The sequence below is a fragment of the Myodes glareolus genome, chromosome 24 (genome assembly GCF_982192425.1).
Source record: "Myodes glareolus chromosome 24, mMyoGla1.1, whole genome shotgun sequence".
NCBI classification, from domain to species: domain Eukaryota; kingdom Metazoa; phylum Chordata; class Mammalia; order Rodentia; family Cricetidae; genus Myodes; species Myodes glareolus.
Genome location: NC_142049.1, coordinates 23,808,737 through 23,832,057, shown reverse-complemented (window position 1 = coordinate 23,832,057; position 23,321 = coordinate 23,808,737). Strand labels below are relative to the sequence as shown.

Genomic DNA, 23,321 nt, shown 5'->3' with positions numbered 1-23,321 from the left:
CACATGCCCATCCGTTAATACCTCCTCCAGGGGAAAGTGACTTCTACGAATGGTAGGAATGTGAGAGTAAACTCAAACTCGGTTCACTGTGAGGAGGCAAATATTGCTCTCACTTTCGTAAGCCTCTGGGGGAAAGGAGCCTGTGGTATATCACTCTTGCTTGTGATGTGGGATTGGAGGGAAGATGTGAGCGTAACTCAGAAGGAAATCCAACCAAAGCCCAATGTGCAGAACCGTCAGAGATTGTTCGTGAAAGCACAGAGAAGAAGAGGGACAAAGGGAAGACAGATGGGTGGGAGGCTTGAGATGGAAGAGCCCAGAGAAGAAAAGAATACAAACGATTCTTCTGTGAAGGCCTGCTTATCTTCCTAGAAGAATTCTTGGCATTCCTCATTCTTGACAAAATGAGAAGGTCTGTGCTTAATGAGGACCTTCCTAAGACACAAGGGCCTGAAGCTATACAGGTTTCAGAAGTAGTGGTGGCCTTCTGGGGTGTGGCCTAAGACAAGCACATCACTTTGAGCACCAGAATCACACAATGTTTGTGATGGTCCATGATGTCATCTCTCTAACCAGGTAGGTGCCTGTGAGCCCTGACAATTCTGTTTCAGGGACCCCAGAGCTTGGGAGAACTTTTGTTACCCAGAGCCAGTGTATGCAACTCTTTTTGACACAGGCTGTTTATGCTGGGGTCCTGGAATTTCTCTTCTCCAAAGTACTGACAATTGGTGGTTTCAGAAAGAAGCCTGAGCCTTGTGTGCCCCTTACACTGGGTCAGCACTGGCTTGCACCCAACGCCAGTGCTTTCCGATACGATAAACTGAAGTAGCTCTTTATAAAACTTTGGCTGGCTTCCCCATTTATTCACAGGTTCCCCTTGGGGTTCGTGCATCCATCAATCTCCTCTATAACGTGTCCTGCCCTTGAGTCCCATGTGGGGCCCTTAATCTAAGATATTTATAATTTCAAGTCAAACTCAATACCATTTAAGCAGATCTAAACCAGTACTGAGGGAAAGACATCCCAACTCGCTTTGTGAAGATCCTGGTTATATGACCAGGAAACATCTGACTTTGTAGCCTTGTGTATTTGGAGTCCTTGATAATTTCTCCAATATAGTGCAAGAGAAAAATATGTCACAGCTGATTTGCCATTAAGATTGTCAAAAAAATGGTTTTCCCATTAGCACCTGTGGAAATCAGCCCATTCTCACATCTGAAAATATTTCAGACACAAGAGAAAAGCAGACGGTAATTTGTATCTTATTTATTAATGAGTTTGTTAAATTCTTTAAGTTGGTGTTTGTGTTGTGGTTCTGGAACTTTTATTTAAACAAATGAACAAACAAAACCTACTACAGAGGGAAGAGTAGGTGAGTTAAGTCACAAAATATCCACTTCCTTGAAATACAGGAAGCTGGAAACCAAGGGCAGGTGGTTCCAAGTGTAGTTTCTCTGGAGTTCATTGTTTACAGTTGGCAGCGGCCACTTACTGTATCCTTGTGCGGTCTTTCCTCTGTGTGCCCATGAACCCTGATGTCTCCTGATGTCTCTTCACACTAAAACTCTCTCTGGATCAGACTGGGACCTAGTCTAGCCAACTGGCTTTAACTTAATCACAACTTTAAAGGACCTGTCTCCAAATGTATTCCCATTATGATGGAATACATGTTGGATACTTCAAATTGGGAATTTGAGGGGAATAGAGCTCAGTTCACAACAGTAGCACATACAGTAAGAACTTAAAGTGGAAAATATTCTCTGCTCCCTATTTGAATGGGAAATATTTGCTCAAAACGAAGCAAGCACCACTCATATTTACATAAGGAAAATTGAAACTGTGAGTCTATCGAGTTGTTCTGATTTGTTAAGTCCCCTCTCTTTATAGAGACTTATCTCCACAGTAAAACAGTCAGAGCTACTTGAATAGGATTGAAGTAAAGACTTGAACTACATGACAGAGGTATTTCTCACTTTAATGGAAAGATATATATGTGTGTGTGTGTGTGTGTGTGTGTGTGTGTGTGTGTGTGTGTGTGTAAAACCATTAAACAGAAATTAGGAATGAGATAGCTAAGGGGGAGTAAAACTTTTCCATTTGGTAAAGGCAAGTCCTTGCAACCATGGAAAAGAATTGATTTACCATAAAGCAATTACATTTTTGTTCCCATTCATGATACCAGTGCAATAGTCTATAAACAGTATGAGAAAAGCCGTTAAAGAAAACTGAACACTGGGGCTGGAAAGATGGCTTAGAGGTTAAGCGCACTGACTGCTCTTGCAGAGATCGTGAGTTCAATTCCCAGCAAACACATGGTGGCTCACAACCATCTGTAATGAGATCTGGTGCTCTCTTCTGGCCTGTAGGCATATATGCAGACATAACACTGTCTACATCATAAATAAATAAATTAATAAAAATCTTTAAAAAAGAAAGAAAGAAGGAAGGAAGAAAAAAAGAAAGAAAGAAAGAGAAAGAAAGAAAGAAAGAGAGAAAGAAAAAGCTGAACACATGTGGATACAGCAAGGGCTGATACACTCATGAATATTTTAGCGCACCTAACAGTGAAACACTCCAACCACTGGATGTCTATAGGGAGGAAAAGTAGATCCCGCGTGAGCAGTAAAATTAGTCAGAAACACAACCCACAGCCATGAGACCTGCTACAAAAGTGACAAATAGACCCACTTCTCAGATTGCCTTCTTTATTAGATGGAGCTGTTTCAACCAGCTTTCCCATTTTACCTCCTTCTGCTAAGATCACATTCTGTTGGTCCCTTGTGGTTTTCTGATCATTTTGCAGGTGTGTTGGGGGAGTTTTGCTGGCTGGTGGAGGTCACAGCCTCTCCGTGGTCTAACAGCTTATCTCAATAGCTTGGCAACACGTAGCTCCCTCCCTCCAACAGAATTTCCTGCCTCTACCTGCCCTTATCTGGAGACTGCCCCTGGGCCTGGACAATTGGCCTTATCTAAAAACTGTCTCTTAACCAGACGCCTGATTCATCCTTAGTTTGACCCTTGGCCCAGATCCCTGCTAAGAAGACCTGTTCTCAGAGCTCTGCTAAAGGAATCTACCTTCACATATAAAGTCTTGAGATAGGAACATGCCATTTTATGCAAAGTAGGGTTTGTTGCCATGCTCCCCAATCCTATATATTCCTTATACTCTAGAATAAAGTTGAGTTGATTCACTGAAGTCTGTCTCCTGGAGGCCTGTCTGCCTTCATGCCCATGGGCATGTACAAAGATTTCTGTTATCTCTTCTGCCTCTTTCCCATCTTCAACTGAGGGTCGACAGGTCAAGAGAGAAAGAGGACACCACTGCCCCCCCCCCGCACACACACACACAAGGGGTGACTTATGAGAATAAGGTTAAGACAGAACTATAAAGAATAGATCACAGCCAGAGGCCTTTATGCTAGAGCCTCAAACCTCAGGGCGATGTTATTGATGTCTGGGAACTATTTTCTGGAGTGTGAGGGTGAACTGATTTATGATAAGTAGGAGGCTTTTGTACGGAGCTGTCTGTTCCTGTTTGTGAAGAACAGGAACAGGAGTGGGGGCAGACACATACTTTCAAATTTTAGAGACTCACACTCTTAAGGGCTTGGGGAAATTCTTGCACTGTGTGTCCTGAAGAGATCTTGTCCCACATAGGACAGTTTGTCTGGGCTGTCTCCTAAAGTGTAAGTAAGAAAATACTTTTGCAAGTCATGGTGATTGCATAGTGAGGGGGCGGTGGATGATTGGTCAATCAGATACCCACAACCAATCCTTAGTATTTGAGAAGGATAAGAGACTCTGAGCTTTTATCTGACTTCAGCAGTGACACAGTGCCTGTCTTGTCAGTCTGAACACACAGTGGTGGCCTACCTTATGTGCATCCTGAGGTTGGAGCTTTCTAGCCTTCTGCACACCCAATCTGCTGGTTATCTGGTCTACCTATGAACCTCGAGCTACATGGGTCTTTATTAAATAAAAATCCCTTTTGCTTGAGTTAGCTAACTCACATCTCGTTCTTGACTTATAGCAGAAAATGGTGATTCTATCTTTTTTTTCTCTCAAATTTCACTCCTAATTTTCCAAGACTCCATTTCCCATCTGAGACTGGAAATCTTTCCACTCTTACCCTTTGTGAGAGTTTCTAGACTAAGCATCCTTCTCACGCTTTTCTGCATGTGCGCCCTCTAACTAACCACACCTCCTAGCCAGCTCTTGCTTCTGACTACTTCTACAGAGCCTTCTGGCTTAGCCTCTGCTTCTTCCTCTCGGTTCTCCTCTCTGCCTTCCTTACTCTCCCTTATCTTTCTTGTTTACATTCTTCTCTAGGTCTCTTCTCTTTTTTCCATTAAACTACATATAACCAGAGGCCTGTTCTCAAATATGATAAGTTCCAAAGCTGGTCACTTTTCTCCTTGTAAAATTACTCTCAAATACTTGTGTCAAAAATTTTCTGCAGTAGACCTTTATAACTGCATAACTGAGCAGTGTTAAAAATACTAAAAGGACTGTATGGCAAGTCTCAAAAACCTGTATTCAAATCTGAATGTCTATAGGCAGTGAAAGACACCCCTTATTTCCCTATTTGTTTGTCATGGAAGTAAATGCTTGTAAGATTTTCCTGTTCCTCTTTGTACATCTCCAACATTAGCAAGAAGTCTCTAGATGTTAATTTTATTTATCTTGCTTGATATTTGTTGGCCTTCCTGTGACTTAATAGTATTTGAAAGCTTTCATCAAGTCCAGAAAATTATTAATCACTTTTTCTGCAACTGTTATTTACTCTCTTTGACTTTCTTTTGTATCTCAGACTCAGGTCAAGCATATATTAGACATTTGGATACTATGCTTGTACTGGGATTCTTCAGAGAAAATGAATCAAGATGAACCATAATGTAGACAGATAAAAAAATGAAGGTAGGTATCAAATAATACACACATATGTGTGTACATATATACATATGAAACTGAGAAACTTCTGTAAAGAAAAGGACGCAGTCAATAAGACAAAAAGGCAGCCTACTGAATGGGAAAAGATTTTCCCCAACCCCATAACAGACAAAGGACTCATCTCCAAAATATATAAAGAACTCAAGAAATTAGACATTAAATTTCTAAATAACCCAATTAAAAAATTGGGTTCTGAACTAAACAGAGAATTCCCAACAGAAGAATTTCAAATGGCCAAAAGATACTTAAGGACATGTTTAACTTTTTTTTAGCTGTCAGGGAAATGCAAATCAAAACAACTCTGAGATACCATCTTACACCTGTCAGAATGGCTGACAAAATTGGGAGTATGGGGGTGGGGGGTAAAAGGAAGTGGAGAAGGGGAGGGTTGAGTGTTCCCACGTCTCTCACTCTATGCATGAAGTATGGCTTTGGGTCCCTATATTTGTTCTCACCTTCTGCTGGGGGAGGTTTCTCTGATGATGGCTGAATAAGGCCCTGATCTATTAGTACAGAAGGGTATCAGTAGGAGTCATTTGAGCTCTACATTTTTGGTCTGTTTGCAGACCAGTAGTATTTGGTTTTCCCTTATGTCCATGGTCTATCTGGTCTCAGGTTATTGGTCACTCAAGCAATGTTGGGTATGGGTTGTATCTCATGGACTAGGTCTTAAGTTAAATCAGTTATTGGTAAGGCACTCCCATAAGTTTGATGCCACCATTACCCTAGTATATCTTGCAGATAGTACCCCATTGTAGACAAAGGGTTTGTGACTGGCTTGGTGTTTATATTTCTCTTTTGAGAGTGTGCAGGGTTTATTTCCTTACTAAAAATGCTGAAACACAGGGGGTGAAGACTCTATGTAAGCACTAGCTTGACATTTCCAATGAGTTGTGTATGTGTTGTCTTCAGCAATGGAGGCTTGCTGTCAGTTCGTAGAGAGCAACCTATAGTCTTATCAACAACATGAGTTATTTGGTGATCCCCGTGGGGCCTCTTTGGCCAACAGCTCAGATGTAACTGAATTCTGGTACTAGAAATTTCTTTGGGTCACCAAAGATAACAGGTTATAATTCAGTCTCCCCCATTATTTAACAATTTCGTTTATGTTGCCTTCATATATGTATATATTTTAGGAAGTTGCTACTGTATTAGATTTCTATACTACCCCTCAAATTTCACTTAATTTTGTCTGTGTCTCTATATTCCCTCCCAGATACTTTTCTCTCTCCTCCAACTCCCCCCTTGATCCTTCCGTTCCAACCCCCTTTCATATATATATATATATATATATATATATATATATATATATATATATATATATAGTTCCCATTATGTGTGTGTTTGTGTGTGTATAGATAGATAGATAGATAGATATTCATAGTTTCCATTTCTTAATGAGTTCTATGTATTCTCTCTAATCTTTTACTCTCCACCTACCCTTTGTAATTCTATGATTGTAGCTGCTTGGTTATCATAAATTTAACAGTTAATATCCACATATAAGTGAATACTAACCATAATCATCTTTCATGGTCTGTGATACCTCACTCAGGATGTTTTTTTTTCTAGTTCCATTAATTTACCTGAAAATTTCATGATGTCATTTTTTTAACAGCTGGGTAATAATCCATTGTATAAATGTATTTCATTTTCTTTAGCCATTTTTCTGTTGTTAACCTCTTTATGTTGGAGTTTACCTTCCAGTACCTTCTGTTAGGCTGGATTTATTGATTAAATTTTATTTTACCATGGAATGTTTTATTTTCTCCATCTACAGTTATTGAAATTTTTGCTGGATGTAATAGTTTGGACTGGCATTTGTGGTCTCCTAGAGTCTACAGCACATCGGTCTGGCCTCTTCTGATGTTTAGTATCTCCTTTCAGAAGGTGGAAGTAATTCTAATATGTCTCCTTTTATATGCTACTTTTTTCTTTGCAGCTTTTAATTTTCTTTGTTTGTTCTGTATGGTTAGTATTTTGATTATTATGTGGCAAAGAGACTTTCTTTTCAGATCCAGTCTATTTGGTGCTCTGTATTATTTCTGAACCCTGATAGACATCTCCTTCTTTAGATAAGGGAAATTTTCTTCTATGATTTTTTGAAAATATTTTCTGTGCTTTTGACCTGTGCTTCTTCTCTTTCCTCTATTCCTATTATTCTTAAATTGGGCCTTTACATAGTGTCCTGGATTTCCTGAATGCTTTGTGCCAGGAGGTTTTTTTTTTCCAGATTTAACACTTTTCTTTTATTGTGTCTTTAACACATGAGATTCCATCTTCCATCTCTTGTACTCTGCATTGAAGACTGTTTCTGTGGTTCCTGTGAGAGGTTCTAAATTTTCCCTTTCCAAATTTCCCTCAGTTTGCTTTTTCTTTATTAATTCTACTTCCACTTTTGTAACATGAAGGGGCTGGCTTGTTTGTGTTTTCTGTTCTCCCCAGACCACCGGAGAGGCACTGCCCAGAATTCTCCTGTTCTCATTCCATTACCTCTACTTCCTGTCTGGTTTTCCCGCCTATACTTCCTGCCTGGCCAATCAGTGTTTATTTAAAACACGATTGACAGAATACAGACAATTCTCCCAAACCACACTTTCAGGTCTTGAACGGTTTTATTCATTTCCTTCCACTATTTGTGTTTCCATAGGCTTTTGATGGGATTTATTAATTTCCTCTTTACGGGCCTCTATCGTATGCATAAAGGATACTTTAAGGTCTTTTCTTTGCCCTTCACTTATGTTGAAATATTCAGGGGCTGCTGTGGTGAGATTGTTGGGCTCTAGTGGAAACAGGTTGTCCTGGTTGTTATTGATTGTGTTCTTGCACTGTTGTCTAGGCATCTGAGATTGTGATGATTATAAATCTAGGTGTTCATACCTGGTCTTGTCTTTGTTGGGTAAGTGTTTGCATCCTTGGTTTCTATCTCCTTTCTGTTCTTAGGAGAATGTGGTGGCTATGTGTTGCCTGTAGGAAAATCTGGGATCCTGATAGGTGGTGCCCCTGGGGATTTCAAGTAAAATGCATTTCTGGGTATTGATGCTGCAGAAGAGAGCTGAATGAGTACACAGGAGGGAGGAAATCAGGGTGTCCCACCAGTATAAGCTTATTCCCCTGGGAATTGAGGAAGGAGTGAGGCCACAGCAGATGGTCTGCTACAGAGCTGGGAACAAAACTTGGAGTAATGGAGGGGGCAGTGAAGACCTGCAGCTGGCATACCTGCTTTGCTGTCAGGGTTCCCAGGGAGTGCCTGCTGAGCTTGGGAGCTGGAATCACACCATGGATGGAGAGAGGGAAGTCTGGAGGGGAAGGTCTGCGTGATCCAGGAGCGATGGGGACATAGAGGAAGGGGAGGCTGCAACAGATGGCCTTCTACAGAGCGGGGAATGAGACTCGCGTTTTGGAGAATCGCCTTCACCTGAAGGCGAGATGAAGATCTGTAGTTAGCCTATGGGCTTCCCTGGCTGGCATGACCCATGTGTTTGCAGAGAGTGCCTACTGGGGCTGTGGGGGGGGGGACAAAGCAGTGAGCAAGGGAAGGATATGAGGAGGGGATGATCTGTGGGCTCTGACAGAGCTGAGGAGTGTAGCGTGGGGGGGGGGCAGAGCTGCCACAGGGGATTGGACTTGGAAGAATGAAGGGTGAGCTTAAGACCAGCATTTAGTTTTGCTGTTTCCCTGGAAGGAGTGGCCTGTGTGTTTCCAGGGAGTGACGCTGGAGTTGAGGGCTGGGATAAAAGCAATGGGAGTTCTTAGGAGCAGGAGAGCTATGGGATCCACCGGAAGTGTGCGTAAGGAGGGAAGGGGCCTGCTAGAGGTGGTGTGTTGCAGAGGTGGGGAGGAAACTGGAGGGTTGTATTTGGAAGGGCAGGAGAGGTGGCCATCTGTTGTTAGCCTCCCTTCTTCCCCGGATGAAATTTCTTCTGGCTTTTTATTCTCTTCAGGCCCCCTGACTATGGAATGCTGCCCATCCACAATGAGAGCACATCTTCCCCATTCCACTCAGCTCACAAGTGATCCCACTCAGCCTCTGTGCTTCACCTGCCATTGAAACAATCCTCGATTTAGTCAAGTTTTCATGTACAACTATCACAACACTTTATGTCTTTTCTTACCCTCCTAACTCTCCTTTGTTTTGAATTTCTCTGAGCTTTTGAGTTCTCATTTTGCTATTAAAATTTCTGTAGATCTTGCCTGTTTTTAATTCAACATTAAATTTAGTCACGGAATTTTATAAAGTCGTTTTATGGGGACATCATTTGCATACCATGCCCTTTTAAAATACATAATGCGATGAATTCTGTACTCACAATTATATAATTACCGCCACTATCTAAAACAGATTCATTCCATAAAAAGAGAACATGCTGGCCCTTTCAATTGTATTCCCATCACCCTATTAGGACATGAAACAATAGAAAGAAAGCTCCATCCATGATCTTACCCAGTGGTAAAACTTATAAAGTACAAAATCAACACAGCAGATAAGATGTGACTAAAGCTGCAATAGCTGGTTATGGGGGCAACCAAACATTCTGATTAGATCTGAGTTCCCAGCAGAAGAGTGATTTCAACTCTGGTACTAAAAAGCCATTAAGAAACCAATGGATATGGATGCTGTACATCCTGGGGAGACTTATGACCATTGTTTAAGTAAATCACCATAGCGTCACATTGCCTTCCACGCATTTATGCTTGCACTGATAGACAAAGCCACCCTCAACGTTAGCCAGAGAAGCACCTCTTGCAAACAAATGGCAGCACAGCAAATGCAGAAATACGTGGCTGTGTGGAGTGTTAACAGGAGCTTGTGGGTGGGTTGAGTGATCAGCCCTAAGCAGGATATTTATACCACCCCCTCTGTAGCTCAGGGACTATCACAGATGAAGGGGTGGAGAGACAAGAGTGAGAAAATACGCAGAAAGGAGACAAAATGTAGTCTTCCGGGAGTGACATAGTCATTTCAAGCATTACCTTGTGTGCTCTGGACCTGCCAGGAGCCAGTCACAGATGGAGGAGGGGATTATGGGGTCTACCTAATGAATGTCATATACTTGATGAAGTATTATAAAGGACTCTGAGGGAGGAGGAGCCATTATCTTCAGATAAGTACTCATTAGCGAGCCTACTGGGCTTCATTGGTTAGTCTACATCCATGATCTCACAGATAACCCTGGTTAGACCCAGTGAGTCTCTCTCTTACACACACACACACACACACACACACACACACACACACACACACACAAAAGAAAGCTGAAAGAAAGAATCAGGTTAACAAGAGCAAGAGGGAGCAAGGAGACATGGGTTTGGGGAGCGATGAGAATGCAGTATACCTGATACATTTGAACTGTCTAGGAGCACATTTAACTGATGAAAAGCTTCATTTTCCGTAGGATGGCTCACACCTGTAGGCATAAAGGTTCTCCTCAGTTTGCGTCTCTTCCTGAATAACTATTTTCTCTATAGTACCAACAGAGTAACACCTCCATGACTTGATAAACGTGTTCATGTTTTAAGAAGGATTTAGAACACTGAACTGAACCCTAGGTTGGCTCCTCTGACCGGCGGTATTTTTACACTTGAAAACATTTAATCCATTTCCAAGATCAGAAGCATTCATACCAGCTCACCCTGGAAATCAGAGTGCCTTATGGGTTTGTTGGTTTGTTTGTTTCCCCAGGTAACTTAATTCCCCTTTCGTTAGAGGAATGAGTGGAAATGGCTTCTGATATGCTAACTGGAGGAAAGGGCCTTCTTTTGTTCAAGTGCCTTCATCTTTTGCTTTGTGAAAAACTACTTCATACACAGAACACAATGCAAAAAATAAACACACAGTGTCCACATTTACACACAGCCCGCAAGGGAAGGGCTTTGTTTTCCTCTGGATCTGAAGCTGTAGCTCATTGACATTGCCCTGCCCATATCAAATACACACAGGACAAACAGTACCCATTCACTCACTCAGAACTTCTTCAGCTTCCCACGGTTTTCTATATTGCTTACATTTTTTTAAATCAAAACTTTCAAACCAGGTGAGTGCCTGGTCCCTGACTGGAGGGCCCTACTTTCTAGGCCTTAGCCCCTAGAGTCATATTCTGTATCTCACCTGCACCCACCCCAGAGACCTGGGAAAGGCCTCCCCACACCATACCCCCAACTGTCCCCCACAGCATCTGCAATCACCAGAGCCTTGCCCCCACTTACACCCGGAGGATCCCCAGAGCTGCATCAGCAACCACCAGAGGCACGGACCTATCTGAACCTGGAGGAAGAGTGACCACCTAAGCCACAGGTCCCACCTGCACCATTTGGAAAAAGAGGGACCCCCTGAAGCACAGGTCTCACCTGCACCCCTTGGAGGAAGAGATGGGGAGGTGACAGTGTAAGAACACAATCAACAACATAAAGAGCCTTATGACAACGCCAGAAACACGTGGTTCTACATCAGTGAGACCTGAACATGTCAGTGCAGACAAAGCAGAAGAAAACTGCCTTAAAAATAGCTTTATGAAATGATACATTCCCTTAAAGAGGAAATGAAAAATTCCCTTAAAGAAGTGGAGGCAAAAATAAACAAAAAATTGGAAGAAATCAACAAATCCATTAAAGAAAGCAAAGAAATTCAAGAAAAAAAAAACATCAAAAAGGTGAAGGAAATGGTTCAAGACTTGAAAACTGAAATAGAGGCAATAAAGAAAACACAAGAGTATTCTGGAAATGGAAAATCTGGGTGAATGACTAGGAACACAGATGCAAGCATAGCCAACCAAACACAAGAGATGGAAGACCTATCAGAATTGCACCTGACTTCTCAATGAAAACTCTGAAAGCTAAAAGGTCCTGGATAGATGTTCTGCAGACACTGAGACCATGGATGCCAGCCCGGACTACTATACCCAACAAAGCTTTCAATCACCTTAGACAGAGAAAACAAGATATTCCCCGACAAAACCAGATTTAAGCAATACCTATCCACAAATCCAGCCTTACAGAAAGTGGTAGAAGGAAAACTTCAACCCAAGGATGTTAGCTACACCCACAAAAGCACAGGCAATAGATAATCCCACACTGGCAAACTCCAAAGAAGGGAAACACACATGCAATAACAGTACCATCAACAAAACCAAAAATAACAAGAACTAGCAACTGCTGGTCATTAACATCTCTTAATACCAATTATTTCAGTTTACCTATAAAAAGACACAGGCTAACAGAATGGATGTGGAAACAGAATGCATCCTTCTACTGAATACAAGAAACATGTCTCAACTTCTAAGACAGACATTATCTCAGAGTAAAGGGTTGGGAAAACATTGTCCCATTAAATGGGCCTAAGAAACAAGCTGGTGTCGCTATCCTAATATCTATCAAAACAGATTGCAAACTAAAATTAATCAAAAGAGATGAAGAAGGACATTTCATATACATCATAGGGAAAATCCATCAAGATGACGTCTCAATTCTGAACACCTATGCCCCCACATCTGTAAAAGAAATATTACTAAGACTGAAATCACACATCATACTCCGCACACTAATAGTGGAACTTCAACCCCCCATTCTCATCACAGACAAGACTGCCAGATGGAAACTTAATGGATAAATATGAGAACTAACAGATGTCATGACTCAAACGAACTTAATAGACATCTACAGAACTGTTTATCCAAACACAAAAGAGTATACCTTCTTCTCAGCACCTCATGGAACCTTCTCTAAAATCAACCATATACTCAATAACAAAGCAAATCTCAACAGATACAAGAAAATTGGAATAAACTTTTGCATCTTATTGGATCACCCTGGCTTAAAATTAGAATTCAGCCACAAAACTAATATACAGAAAGCCCACAAATTCATGAAAATTGAACAATGCTCAACTGAATCACCCCTGGGTCAAGGAAGAAATAAAGAAAGGAATTAAAGATTTCCCAGAATTCAATGAAAATGGATACACAACATTCCCAATCTTATGGGATACTTTGAAAGCAGTGCTAAGAGGAAAGATCGTATCACTAAGTACTTATATAAAGAACCTGGAGAAATCTCACACTGGTAACTTAACAGCAAACGTGAAAGCTCTAGAGGAAAAAGAAGCAGAATCACCCAAGAGGACTAGATGACAGGAAATAATCAAATTGAGGGTTTAAATCAATAAAATAGAAACAAAGAAAACAATACAAAGAGTCATTGAGACAAATAGTTGGTTCTTCAAGAAAACCAGAAAGACAGACAAAACTTTATTCAAACTAACGAAAAGGCAGAGAGAGAATATCCAAATTAACAAACTTAGAAATGAAAATGGGGACATAACAACAGACACAGAGAAAATTCAAAGAACCATCAGGTCATACTTGAAAATCTGTACTCAATAAAATTGGAAAATTTAAAGGAAATGAACAATTTTCTGGATAAGTACTAAAATTAAAGTACCAAATTAATTTTTAAAGTACCAAAATTAAATCAAGACCAGATAAACAATTTAAATAGACTTATATCCCCTAAGGAAATAAATACAGTCATCAAAAGTCTCCCAACCAAAAAAGTCCAGGGCCAGATGGTTTCCATCTAGAATTCTACTAGAATTTCAAAGAAGAGCTAATACCAACACTCCTCAAATTGTTCCACACAATAGAAACAGAAGGGCATTGCCAAACTCTTTTTATGAGCCTACAGTTACCCTGATACCCAAACCACACAAAGATGCAACAATAAAAGAGAATTACAGACCAATCTCTCTCATGAACATTGATGCAATCTCTCTCATGAACATTGATGCAAAAATACTCAACAAAATACCGGCAAACATAATCCAAGAACATATCAAAATAATCATCCACCATGATCAAGTAGTCTTCATTCCAGAGATGCAGGTGTGGTTCAACATATGAAAATGTGTTAATGCAATCCACCGTGTAAACAAATGGAAAGAAAAAAAACCACATGATCATCTCATTAAAGGTTGAAAAAGCCTACTTAAGAATCCAACACCATTTCAGACAAATGGATGAAACTAGAAAAAAACCATCCTGAGTGATGTAACACAGACACAGAAAAACAAACACAGTATGTACTCACTCATAAGTGGATATTAGACATAAAGCAAAGGATAATCAACCTAAAGTACACAACCTACAGTCTACAACCCCAGAGAAGCCAGGAAACAAGGAAAACCCTAAGAGAGACATGCATGGATTCCCCCTGGGAAGGGGAAATAAACAAGGTCTCCTGAGTAAATTGGAAGTGTGGAGGGAAGGTGGAGTGTGGAAGGGATGTAGGGAGAAAAACATGAGGGATCAGGAAGGTCAAGTTGGGGGACGGACAGAGAGGAAGAGCAAGGAAAGAGATATCTTGACAGAGCGAGGCATTATGGAGTTAGTGAGAACTGCAGCTAGAAAAATTCCTAGGAATTCATAAGGATGACCCTAGCTAAGAAACTAAGCAATAGTGGAAAGGTACCTTAGCTTCCCTTCCCTTGTAATCAGATTGATGGTTACCTTAATTGTCATCATAGAACCGACATCCAGTAACTGATGGAAGCAGATGCAGAGATCCACAGCTAAGCACTGGCCTGAGCTTCTGGAGTCATCAGAGAGGGAGGAGCAGTAACATGAGCAAAAGGCTATAGACCATTATGAGTAAACCCACAGAAATAGCTGACTCGATCACGTGGGTCACACTGACTCCACACTGACAGCTGACTCCACACTGACAGCTGGGGGACCTGCATATGACTGAACTAGTACCTCTGAATGTGGGTGACAGTTGTGTGACTTGGGCAGTTTGTGGGGCCACTGACAGTGGAAAAAATTTTTATCCCTAGTGCATGAACTGGTTTTTTTTTTTTTGAGCCTATGGAGGAATACCTTGCTCAGCCTAGATACGGAGGGGAGGGCCTTGGTTCTGCCTCAAATGATGTGACAGACTTTGTTGACTCCAGTGGATGGGGATGGGTTGGGGAAAGGTGGAGCAGAAGGAGGGGAGGAAGGGAGAGAGACCTGGGATTGGAATGTAAAATAAGATTGTTTTAAAATAAAAAAGGAAAGAAAGGAAGGAAGGAAGAAAAGAAGGAAGAAAAGAAAGAAGAAAGAACTTTTAAGCATTATTTTTGTTTGGCATGGAGAAAGGCCTCTGGTCCTCTGGTGGTGCGGGAGAATTGTCTGTCTTCTGTCAATCATATTTTAAATAAATGCTGATTGGCCAGGCAGGAAGTATAGGTGGGAAAACCAGACAGAAAGTAGAGGTGGAGCAAAGAGAACTGGAGATCCCTCTGCCATTCCTGCCCAAACCACTGAAGAAACAACATGTAAGCTGACAGCTGAAAAAGGTACCAAGCCATATGGCTAACGTAGATAAGGATAATGGGATAATATGTGTTATAAGAGCTAATAAGTAGCCTGAACTAATGGGCCAATCAGTTTATAATCTTATGGAGTCCTGTGTGTAATTTCCTTTGGGGCTTGCGGGCTGTGGGGTACTGGGCGGGACAGAAACCACAACAAGCCGGCCCTTCATGTTACACTCTGGCTTGGACTTGTGTAACTTGTGCTGTCTCCTCACCAAGGGCAAGTGTGATCCAGTAAAATTCTGGTGACTTTAATATGCTTTGGGTCTGACAATTTAATCCATGCAGGCAGCATCAGGCAGAAGAAAAGTCAGCTGGACCAGTGATTTCCCATCCAGTGACTTAGTCACATCCTGTTCATATTAATGAGCCCCTCTGTTTTAGAGAGAGAGAGAGTCCTAAACACTTGAGGCCCAGTTAGTTCAGCCAACTATTTGGGGTGAGTTACAGTCCTGCAATTTAAGCAAGAGAGCTATGAATTAATTGGGATCCACATCCTAGGCTCTTGGACCTTCAAAAATGATAGCATCAATGTGACCCGAGTACATGGGAACATTTTAGAAAACCAAAAGACTTATGACCAGACTGGGTAAGCCTTGAAGCTCATTAAAGATCATCTTTACAAAATTAATAGAGTACTTATTTTTGAAACAGTGTGTCTCTATGGTTTTCTGTTGTCCAGCCTCAAACTTGCTATGCTGCCTAAGCTGGCCCTGAAGTTACAATCCTGCCTGAGCCTCTGGTGTGATAGAATCACAGATGCTTGCAAGCACAGCTAGAAATAACATTTAATAGAGTTATGTAGATAAACAGAACTTTTGGATAGAGATTATTCTCTTTTGTTTTTCTTTAAAGTTTATTCAATACAACACAGTCTTAAACTTCACTGAGGTGGCTGACCACATCCATAACCAAAGCCGCCTCTAAACTGGAATTCAGATGCTAAGTCAGTCCCAGCATCAATTTTCTTGTCAGGACCCCTCAGTGTGTGCCTCTGTCTGCCCGCCTCTTGTGAAACTTGCCCATCACTCACACACTGGACCCTTGGGCCAAGGCCTGTCACTTTCAGGATGGCTACAGAGCAGGGTGGCAAATATGGTCTCTGGAGGTAGGTGAAGGTAATCACGGAGGTAGTGGATATGCTAGTTTGTCAAGTAGCAATAGAAATGTCTCCAGGCAAACAGCTCCTTCACATAGCGTTGGGACTTCGGAGATTGCGTGACCTTCATGACATGGAGGTTGGACACATTCTTGTTGGCCAGCTTGGGTTGTTTGGGCATAAGGACTTCTTTCTTGGCAACCACCACTCCTTCCTTAAAAAGGAGTCCGTATTGGCAATCTGATTCTTCTTAGCCTTTAACATCGTGGTGGCCGCCGGGTCCAAGACAAAGGTGTAAAGAAAGGGATGTGTGCAGCGCATCTCTTTTTGAGATCATTCTTAATAGAAAAGCACATAAATCCATAGCCACACACTAACCTTTGGCTCATAGAGTATTTCTAAACTCAACTTCTTCACACAACACACACACACACACACACACACACGTATATAATTATATTCATTACGTGTGATATTTTAATATGGTTCTCCTTGATAGTAATTTATCAGAAACGTCATTTGATCAATGGAAGAGCGGGAACCAAGTCTACTGTAGTCGCTTTTGTGCCTCCCAGAAGCTAACACAGGGCCTCCCAGTACAATTTTAGTAATATTGTTTTAGTTGGGGTTTTTCATTGTTGTGAAGAGACAGCATGACCACAACAGCTCTTACAGAGAAAACACTTAATTGAGGTGGTGGCTTACAGTTTCAGAGGTTCAGTCCATTATCATCATGACCGAGAACATGGTGGCACGCTGGCAAACATGGCGCTGGCTACGTCTCGACTAGAAGGCAGCGGGAAGTCACCTGACAGCCACACTGAGGAAGCTTGAGTAAAAACGACCTCAAAGCCCACCGCCACAGTGACCACAGTGACGCACTTCCTCCAACAAAGCCACACCTCCTATTAGTGCCACTCCCCTTGGTGGCCATTTTCTTTCAAGCCACCACAATTATTCATGCAGTATTCAAAGCAAGGACGTTAAGTCAGTTTCCAGCACTGTAACAAGATGTCTAAAGCAATTATAAAGGGGATGAGGGGGTTCCCTTTGGCTCATATTTCGAACCAGTGGTGGAATGGCCCCAGTCCCTTTTGCTTATGATCAACAGCACACCATACTATCACTACGTAGTAGGATATAACCACTCCTCCCCTGAGCTGGGTAGCAAAGAAAGACATGAAGTCATTGGGACCTCACTGTCTCACTCAGGGGCACACACCCAATAACCTATAGGCTGGGCCCAGGCCCAGTTCCTACAAATTCTACCCAATAGGGCCAAGCAAGAAAAGAAGCCTTCAACAATGGCTTTGGGGAACCTTTGCTGAGATCATAACAGACTGAGAATTGAGACCCCAGGCTTCGAAAAGCGTTTGAAGTTTGGAAGAATGTTATGTATCAGATAACTGCGTTTTCAAGCCAGTGTATGGAAATCCTCCACCCTATTTTAATTCCTCAGGAGGGAAAAGAAAGTTTGTCTATGCATAGCTTCAAAATGAACAGGGCACGTGAGTAGTGAATGTAGCATGTGACAAACCTAGCCACACACTTCTGAGGACCCCAGATTTCTTCCTTCTGAGCTTCTCTTGTTGTGGGCAAAATTCGAAAGGAGGGCTCGTGAGAACCCAGGGCACAGCTCACTCCTGGGACAGATCTGTGTCAAACACCTGCTGTTCCTCTTGGCCTTGTGTCTTTGTGACTGTCCTTGGAAGGGCTATGACTGTCCCTTCCTGTCTGAGCATTGAAAGTCATATCCTACTGACTTCTCAGAACTTCAGTGTGATGAAGCACTAAGCCTAATATACAGAGCACAGCGCTGTTTAATATTTTAACCCATTTTCATCCCATTATTTGGAAAGCTGTCATAATTACAGTTATTCTGGATATCAAGAAGAACCATATTAAAGGGATTTAAGAGAACCATATTATAAAAGGAACCATGTGGGCTGGAGAGATGACTCAGAGGTTAAGGGCATTGACTGCTCTTCCTGAGGTTCTGAGTTCAATTCCCAGCAACCATCTATAATGAGATCTGGTGTTCTCTTTAGGGTAGCAAACTTACAGAACACTGTATACATAATAAATAAATCTTTAAAAAAGTTTAAAAAAAAGAAACCATGCTAAGGATCAAAAGATACAGGTAAAACACTTTTCCAAGTTATTCTATTATAAATTGGTATATGATTGGGAGACCAAACTGGAGTCAATTTTTTTTACAGTGAAAATTGGGCCTGTTCCTTGTAAGCAAAACATTCAGAGAAAGAGCCCAGAAGCAGAGCAGAGGAGGGAAGCAGGACTCGTGCAAAGCCATATGACGACTTTCTGAGAAGTGGGAGCCTCACACCAGGCCTGGTGAGGAAGGACTGTAATCCCAGCATTGGGGGGCGAGGTTGAGGCAGCAGAAGCACAGGCTCACAGACAGCCTGGGCTACAGAACAAGTTCAAAGCCAACCTAGAATACTGGTAAGTGTACACCCTGTTTCCCTTTCTTCTTCACAAAGGGGAACCAACAAGATGGCTGATTGGGTGCAGGCGCTTGTTGTCAAGCCCGATGGCCTGAGTTCAATACCTGGAACCTGGAGAGTGAAAAGGAAGAACCAACATCCACCAACTGCCCTCTGACCTCCACAAGCACACTGTTGCTGGTGATGACCTCACAAACAGATACATAAATAAATAAACATGAAATTTTAATTTAAAAAAGAATTTTTAAAGTGTTGAGGATATAACTCACTGGTGGAACCGTTGGCATGCATGAGGACCCAGTTTCTCCACTCTCAACACTGAAATAAATTATTAGGCAACCTACACTATACAACAGCAATTCCCAGGCATTTGTATGTACCACCTTCACAGACTTCTTAAAATATGACCACCATCACTGTCCAACGCTTGCCCATTACTAATTCCTTAGTTTGTGGGCAGTCTCAAAGACGTACATTTCCAATACATTGACCGTTCTCTGACACTGGGGACACCCCTTTGAAACCACAGACCTGGCAGGAAGCCTCAGCTCCTCTGGTGCCTGGAAATCACGTGTTATCCGTGTCCACCCACAAACATGCAAACTTCACTGGTCTGGAGTGAAGTCTGAGTATCAGGAAATGGCCCCTTTTACTTGTAGACAAATTATATTGCATGCGGTGTAGGTACAGAGAAGTGCAGTGACGTTGGCACGCAGTGTTGGTTCAGAAAGCACCATGATGCTTGCATGCAGTATAGACACAGAGCTGCACCACGATGCTTGCATGCAGTGTGGACACAGAGCAGCACCGTGATACTTGCATGCAGTGTGGACACAGAGCAGCACCGTGATACTTGCATGCAGTGTGGACACAGAGCAGCACCGTGATACTTGCATGCAGTGTGGACACAGAGCAGCACCGTGATACTTGCATGCAGTGTGGACACAGAGCAGCACTGTGATACTTGCATGCAGTGTGGAGGATGCAGCAGAGCTGACCACAACTTCATCACCACAGATGTTTAACTTGTTTTGGAAGAGAATATTTGAAGCCCAGTCCTCTAGCAGTATTGGGCAGCATTTGATGATTTCTATTGATTTAAAAATCAATACTTCTTTTTATCTGTTTGAGATTTTCTGTGCAAGGACTTTCAACACCCAATTTCCTTCATGTCTTAGTCTCCAGTCATCACTATTTGTCTATATATATCTATATCTATCTATCTATATGTATATTATTTATTTTCATTTTATGTAAATAGCTGTTTTGCCCGCAGGTATGTCTGTATGAGGGCATTGGATCCCCTAGAACAGGAAAGAGTTACAGACAGCTGTGAACTGCCATGTGGGTCCTGGGAATTGAACCTAGGTCCTCTGGAAGGGCAACCAGTGCTCTTAACCGCTGAGCCATCTCTCCACCCCCTATTTGGCTCTTTTTTAAAATATTAAATTTATTATAAATAACTTGCAAATATAAAAACATTATGACTGAAGTTAACTGGAAGCAAAGTCTATACATCTCGATCAAATGTTACACCGCTTAAAAAGCCATTCTGAAGCTGTGGAGGAGCTTCACACTGGGTTTTACCCCTTCACTGTGAAACCTATTTTTATGCACGTATCCACCACCATACCTCCAAAACTCCATAACAAAGCTAAAAAACCAATTAGCCTCACATCCTTGCTCAGAACCTGAGTCCATCCATCACCTGCATTCAGTCCTTCTGCATCCCCCAGGTTTTAGCTCCCATGTTTTCTTTAATACATGCTGTATTGGGCCCACATGGACATCTGTTTACACAGATGCATATATGTTATTGGATACATTCCTTATATAAAGAAGAACATGAAGCCTTTTTTCTTTTTCTTTTTCTTTTTTTTTTTGGTTTTTTTGTTTGTTTGTTTTGGTTCTGAGATCGTGTGACCTCGCTGAATAATACACAGTCTAAGTCCATCCAGTTTTCTGGAAACTTCATAATTATATTTTTCTTTAGAGCTGAATAGCATTCCATTTTCTCTGCATACAAGTTTTTAACTGTATGTTATCTGTTGATGGACAACTTAGAAGGGAGAAAATTTGGGGGAATAGGAAGCCATACTCTAGACGGCCGTGGGCGTGGAGAGTATGGACTCGCGGTGGTCACAGACCGCTGGAGCCTCATGTGGTGGTTCGCGTAAGTGGAGAAAGGAGGCCAGAGTCACACTTTTACTCTCAGACGTTATCCTGTCAGCATTTGGGAAGTACAGGGGGGTTCAGAAAGAAAGTGATGTGAGTGGATTGAATCAGCAGGTGCACGAAGAAGACATTCCTGGGAGATTATCTAGATTGATGGGTGTACATATCGAACGATCAGACAGCAATTTCCCACTCCTTAGCTGATCCTTCAACGTCTGATTTGAAGTCTGAGGAAAAACAACAATACGTTTATTTCAGTCCCAAGTGCCCGTTTTTGGACTTTGAGAATGTGAAAGAATAGTTAAGGGGGAGATAAAACGCCAGAGGGGAGAACGAGGTCAAAGAAAACAGTTTCAAGATACACCTGCTGAAGCGAAGCGGCTCACACAAAGGAGTAAAAGGTAAGACTTTGGAAACAGGATTCCTCCCTTGCTCTCTGGTCCTCTGAAACGGTCTCCCGAAGGCCAAAGGGCGCATCCAGTGGCCTGCACTGCCACCTGCAGGCTAAGATTGGAACTAGCTCTTGGACGTGCTGGTGGTTTATCATAGACTGATCATCATCGCCCTAATCTCTGACAGTGTTTGCATTTCACGTCTCCGTGCGTACACTTAACCTTAGACTTGAAGTCGCCATTTTGCAGGAACATTAAAAGATAACCTTGCACACTCATTTTTACGTGTCAAGAAATTAGAATGAGTCTTGGACTTCTCTTAAGTGACAGATCCGACCCACACCTTGGTGATAAGTGAAGGTGACTCTCACAACGTCATCTTAGACTTGGCCATATTTATTTTGTGTGTTGTAAGAATGGCCTGATTCTACAGAGACTACAGCGCATCATGGCACCTGTCTGTGCTCCATGCGCCGCCATACCATTCATTCGTGAACCCGGCAAGGAGCTGGAGATTGAAGCGCACAAACAGACAGACAGACAGACAGAGACACAGATCACCCCTTGAAGCCAGAATGCCCCAAGAATGCCCCCTTTATTGTGTTCAGGGGCAGCGTATACAGAGATAGCCACGCCCCAGTCCAATGCACCAGAAACCAACCACTCTCCTGCCATCAGGAACTCCTGAGGGTCTCGTGCTCAGAGTAGCTGTAGGTACTCAGATCAGGGAAAACCAAGTTGTGTACAAGACATTCAGGATCTGGGGGCTCACTGCTCCCAACAAGAGACAATTCTTCCTAGTGAAAAAATTCAATTCTTTCCTTGAATCTCCACTACCATTACCATCCCCTCCCCGACCCTGCCTTCCTGGGATTTTAGCTCTCTACTGCTTTCCAGCTATTAGATTTGGGAGAAGCTGTTTATTGTCCTTCTGGGTCTTGCTTTCTCCTTCCGGAATACCACTTACAACAGTTAAAGGAATGGTATGTGAAGTCCTTCAGCTTTTCTTGTCCGTGGAAAGACTAAGTGTTAACTATTCTATCCAAATTAGCATCTCATGAAAAGATAGATGCTCCTGTCGCCCTCTGGGTAAAAGGAGCCCAAACGGAGACAATGTGCTCAGAACAAGCCATCGAATCCCAAATACGTGTGTGCAGATTAATCCCCGGAATTTATGCCACCTACTGCTGAGAGGTTTAATGGTAACTAAAGCTAGGCGATCTCGGACAGAATTCACGGGGGCACTTATTTGAAATGTACCGATGTACGGATGTTTAAAGTCTTAAGCGGAACGCAGCTACCTTCGTCCGCTGTAATTCAAAACCTCCTGGCATCCAGCTACACTGTTTTCTCCAAGTTCTTCCAACTGCCCAGCCCAATTTCTGCCTCGTTCTGATATCCCTGGAGTGCAGGGCTCAGCCTTTTAAGTACAACTGCTTCCCGGGTTATTTAAGGCGGGGGCACATGGGTGAAGTCGAAAATGACAATGATAACAGGTAACCTGACGGCTGCCTCCTGGATGCTGTGTGCCGTTCTCCCCGGCAATCACAGGATAAGATAAAGCCGGCGTTGAGGGGCAGTTTCTCTAATTGCTACAGCGGGATGCCGGCAGTCTGGACTTGAAGCATGGGTTAGCTCTGCAGGAGACCAGCTCTAAGGAGAATGGGAGGAGACACCGCCTAGAAGATGCTCAGAAGTGGCTTTTGTTTGCCGAATGGTCGCCACGCCACTTGAATTTCCTAGCCCCCCCCCTCCCCTTTCCTTAAATGCTGTGAAAATATATAGTTCAAATTCCTAGGACAGGCTTTAAAGAAAAAGAAGCATCCAGCAATGGGCTAAAATCACTCCTAGTCCTGACGGCTGCCACATTCAAGCAGGTACAGCTCATAGAA

At 42.3% G+C, this 23,321-nt stretch overlaps 1 long non-coding RNA gene and 1 pseudogene across 1 annotated transcript; one reads left to right on the top strand and one right to left on the bottom strand.

Moving 5' to 3' along the window:
* LOC146889902 (uncharacterized) lies at positions 1–23,321 on the top strand. Its single transcript, XR_014999587.2, has 3 exons — positions 1–576; positions 18,617–18,749; positions 18,899–23,321. It is a non-coding gene; the product is annotated as an uncharacterized LOC146889902 (long non-coding RNA).
* Positions 16,182–16,661, bottom strand: LOC125400835 (small ribosomal subunit protein eS10 pseudogene; annotated as a pseudogene).